We start from the raw sequence: 5,260 nt of genomic DNA, 5'->3' as shown, positions 1-5,260 counted from the left end.
TGGATAGAGTAATTTTGTTTTCAAACCTTCAATCTTTAACTCAAAAATTGACTTTGGGGACTCTATCAACTTCATTTTGCCAACTTGGGTCACAAAAGATTACAAGATTACAGTGTATTTTATACTGTATATTGTAAATATAAAACCAAACTTGACCTTGGTATAAAATCAGAGTAAATACCGCCTTTTATTAAATATTCATGATTTAAATGCACAATGTCATTATAGTTATCACTGAAGTGCAATGAATTATTTTTCTCAGATTAACTTTTTCTTGTATTTGCCAGATGCATCTTTTTAAGTAAAATCAGCAACATTTATCATAGAGATTTACGACCCAGCAAACATGCCCATGCGGGCCCACTGTGGGTATGCTGTGGGACACTGTGGGCAGGGCAAACCCACACCAAACCCCAAATGGGCCCCATGCTGGTTAGCCCATGTGGGGCCCACAGTAGTTTGCCCTTTGGGGGCCCTACATGGGTTTACTAGGGGCAAGCCCACTGTGGGCTTGCCCATAGTAAACCCACACAGGCCCCATATGGGCCACCCCATGCGGGCCCCGTATGACTTTGCCCTTTTGGGCCCCATGAGGGTTTTTTTGTGGGCCAACCCACTGTGGGCTTGCCCACAGAAAAACCCAAACAGGGCCCATATGGGCCAGCCCATGCGGGCCCCGTATGACTTTGCCCTTTTGGGCCCCATGAGGGTTTTTTGTGGGCAAACCCACTGTGGGCTTGCCCACAGAAAAACCCAAACAGAGCCCATATGGGCTAGCCCATGCGGGCCCTCTATTACTTTGCCCTTTTTATCCCATGAGATTTTTTGTGGGGCTTGCCCACAAAAAAACCCACACAAGCCCCATATTTTCTAGCTAGCCCCAATTATTTTGCCATTTATTCTTGGATCCCTCACATCCAAGTCACCCCATTTTTGAACTTTTGCCATCTGGCCGGCGCTTCAGAGCCACGAATACCAGAACAGTAAGGCACAAAAACAGTTTCTTCCCCCAGGCAATCTACCTCATGAACAGTTAAATGTTCCCCACTCATGCTTATGCAAAAAAAGTGCAATATCCTTATATTTTATTTGTTACCCCTCCATTCTAGTACATCCCTGCATCTTATTTAATCCTATTAAATTGTCTTTTATAGCACAATTGTTTACACACCTATTTATTTGCCTACAATTTTTGTCTGTGTGTTGGTGTCTTTGTGTACTGGAAGCTTATGTCACTAAAACAAATTCCTTGTATGTGCAAGCATTCTTGGCAATAAAGCTCTTTCTGATTCTGATTTCTGATTCATTTATCATATAGTAATAATATTTTTTTTAATATTTGAATGATTAAAATAAGTATAATTATTATTAAATTATTAAAATAATTATCATTGGTTGTTATTATCTTAGCAGATCATTTCCTTTTGATGTTAATTGTTGTTGTTAAATCAAAAACCATAGTTACTACACTTGCTATAATAAAACCATTTTTATACATTTTTATGAAGGTCTGTCCATTTAGAACAAAATGTGCATGCATGTTTATGTAGAAATAATTGAACACACCCCCGGATAAGGATCTTAAAAGCTATGCTTTAAAGCACAACATTTCTGTTTATTTTAATGCAATAAATATTTAATGTTAAACAAGTTCTAATTTTCAGTCCGTCTGAACGCAGTGCTTCGCTATGAGAAACACTTTCTTTGCCATCTTTATTGTGTTTTAACATGTTGTCTTTTGTCATGTGTTATTAGGCATGTTCGACTTCATGAAGCGCTGCGAGAACCCACATCATATGTTGATGACGTAAACGTATCGCGAGACTGAGTCAAGAAATTACACGTAGAGGTCTAATTTCGAACCGCTCTCGCGGTACATTGACGTCATCATCATGTCAGCGCCGCATGAGGTCGAACACACCTATTATTTGCGGGCACGCGCCTCCGTCCTCGTGAGTTCAAAAACTGAATTTAACCGATGTTTACCTCAGACGACAGTTTTCGTTTCTGTGATAAATTCTGAGGTAAGTTTTTATTAAATCCTGGTTACTTCATTAAAATAAGTTCACAGTAATGTTCATTTTGTTGTTAGTAATTTGATATGACTAAAATATTATGAACTTTAATGTTTACTGTTGATTTAAGTTGTTTGTTTGACTGACCTCGTGATGTAGCTATGAGCTAATGTAGAGCAGATCTTTTATTTGTCTTTAGTTTCTATAAAATGTGTTATCCTCGTTCTTAAATGTATTTTACATTGTTTAGTTAATTATTACGCAGGTTATTTAACTGTAGGGTTTTTACGCGTAAATAATAAGGTTATAACGTAACTTACAGTACGGGAACACAGTTTACAGTAGAAGAATTTAAACAGAAGCCATCAATTCTGCATTAATAACTATTGTACTTTTATGTTCACTTTTCTTTCAGCTAATTTTCTTGTTGTGTTTGATCTTTTCCATTGGCTGAAGAGTAAGTATTACTTTGTTTGTATTTGCACCCAAAATAAATGGGTCAGAATAAGTGCTCAAAACGCTCTCCTCAATACAATGGATAAATAAAAAATATAACTACAAAATATTAACTACAAATAGTCAGAGCTCACTTTGACTTGATGTACACCTCAGTCCCATATCATGTATTAGAAGGTGCATATAGTTTTAATAAAAAAATGTTTTTCTGGCATCATTTTATATTTTATTGTGCTCAAGGTCAGAACACAGCTCATTCACCTAAATCAAATAGTGACTCGCTGGTTAATATCCATCAGCTTTCTGCAATAAAATCCTAAATATGTACCCCTAAACAAAGACGATTATAAGATCATCCATTTGGATCCAGTTAAAGCAATAAAACCTACTTGAAATACTTGGTAAGAAAAACTAGTGCAGTATACATTGTATAAATTATAGTATCTTAGCACTTATCTTATTATTGCCACCTTAAAGCTCACATAAAACACCACACACTGTTTCAGCTAATGTTAAAGGAGTAGTTAACTCAAAAATGGTCCCCATTGACTTGACCATAGTAATTTTTCCTAATGAAAATGCAATGGGCCCCATTTTAAGAATGGACTTCTCCTTTAATCTTATATACCTATAGAGTAGTATTGCATCCTTCAAATATATAAAGACCTTTTAGTTTTATCAGACTTATAAAAGACAGATCAGCTGTACGGATTCTTTAGGCATAAATCCGGGCGGGAGCAAATGTAAGTCCCTTTGCTTACATTTACAAGTATACATTTACTTATATATGCTACTACACCATCTTGCACTGAACGATTTCTTATATATATATATATATATATATAGATAGCTTAGACTTACGAATACGGGACACCTAAGTTTGCATTAATATTGTTGATGTAAATTTTAATCTATCACTAAAAACTATATATCGTTGGAAAGGTCTAAGCCTCCAGAATAGGGCTGGGTATCGATTCAGATGTTCCAGATCGATTCGATTTCGATTCACAAGCTATCGATTCGATTCTCGATTCAATTTTCGATTCTGGTTCTCGGGTAGGTTTTTATACTCGATTCTCGATTCAACTCAATGAATATAGATTTAATACAAGTACTATATTAATAAAAAAGAACAGTGAACAGCAGTTTACAAGTGTGTAATTAATAAAAAAATTAAAAGCCACAACACTAACGTTGAAGAAGACTAGTAATTAGATTAAAGTTAATCTTACGTTCAATGTTTGTGGAAATAAATATGAAAGAAAAAAAATCGATTCTGCTCTTTGAGAATCGATTTTTATTAGACCACGTTTTAAAAAACGATTAATCGGAAAATCGATTTTTTTGCCCAGCCCTACTCCAGAATAGACATTTCAACAGTGTTTTATAAAATAAACTATGTAGGGAGAGTAATTGATTCATTTATGAAGAGAGTGTGCCTCAAAACATTTATTTTCTGCTAAATGTCACTGTCCCACCAGCAGGACACCTACACTTACTTCAATGTTTGCATATGAATTCTTATCTAATCATGACAAACTGTATATTGTTTGAAAGCTTCAAGAGTGTAGATTTAACTCAATAGGGTGGGGTGACACTTAAAAGGTTAAGCACATAATAACTAGGTCTCAAATCAAGCAATTGAAGTATTTTAATAATTGGGGCTAAAAACAATGTTAAAATGTAGAAAACCCCTTTTATAATTAGTTTCCTACTTGGATTAATCATGATTGACTTTTTGTAAAAAAAAAAAAACTTGTTTTAATGTTGATGTTTATATTGTTTTTTATGTTTTCACTTAGATGCTGTGACAAAAAAGCAACCAGGACACCACATCTGCAGTGACAGAGAGCAGGATGGGGGAGGAATCAGAAGGACCAGAAGATAATATCAACTGGTGCCCCTGAGGAGATTCACATTGTTCTGTTTCTTTTGTTTAGTAATAAGTGGTTTTATGTGATTTTGTAAAATAAAAGAAATTCAGTATTCAATCCACATGTTTTGCACATAATTTTCTATATTTTACTTCCGTGTATTTACAGCCAGGGTGCCTACTGTATTTATTGCCCACACGTTGCCCACAGTTAGCCCAAACTTTGCCCAGTGTGTCCACATTAAATCCACAATTTGTCCACAGTAAGCCCACACTTTGCCCAGTGTACCCACAGTTAGCCCACACTTTGCCACAGCCCACACTTTGCTCAATGTGCCCACAGTTAGCCCACACTTTGCCCAATGTGCCCACACTTTGCTCAATGTGCCCACAGTAAACCCACACTTTGCCCACAGTTAGCCCACACTTTACCCAATGTGCCCACAGTAAACCCACACTTTGCCCAATGTGCCCACAGTAAGCCCACACTTTGCCCACACTTTAACCAATGTGCCCACAGTAAGCCCACAGTTAGCCCACGCTTTGCCCAATGTGCCCACAGTAAGCCCACACCCAGCCCACACTTTGGGCTGTCCCACTGGGGCCCCATTGTGGCCCCATAGTGTGGGGCCCACACGTGCCCCGCATTTCACGCCGGTAGTGGGGCCCACAGGGGCAGCCCGCTGTGGGCCCCAATTTTTTGCCCACAGTGGCCCCACCTGGGGCCCAATGGGACATGTTTGCTGGGGAATTACGATTTTTGAATACTTGCAGCTCAATGCAGGCATAGGCGGAGCTTGCGGTGGAGCAGGCCCCCCATTGGCTAAAAGGATTTTTATAAAAGAAATTATATTCCACATAAATATAAAATATACATATTAATTTTGGTTCTTATACATTTTAAAACGTTAATTTT

General features: G+C 37.4%; 1 long non-coding RNA gene across 1 annotated transcript; it reads left to right on the top strand.

Moving 5' to 3' along the window:
• Positions 1-1,778: 1,778 nt before the first annotated feature.
• LOC135730367 (uncharacterized) lies at positions 1,779-4,557 on the top strand. The gene is made up of 3 exons (XR_010525957.2): positions 1,779-2,024; positions 2,431-2,472; positions 4,274-4,557. It is a non-coding gene; the product is annotated as an uncharacterized lncRNA (long non-coding RNA).
• Positions 4,558-5,260: the final 703 nt, after the last annotated feature.

The sequence above is a fragment of the Paramisgurnus dabryanus genome, chromosome 20 (assembly GCF_030506205.2).
Source record: "Paramisgurnus dabryanus chromosome 20, PD_genome_1.1, whole genome shotgun sequence".
NCBI classification, from domain to species: domain Eukaryota; kingdom Metazoa; phylum Chordata; class Actinopteri; order Cypriniformes; family Cobitidae; genus Paramisgurnus; species Paramisgurnus dabryanus.
This window is presented reverse-complemented; position numbering and strand designations above follow the sequence as displayed.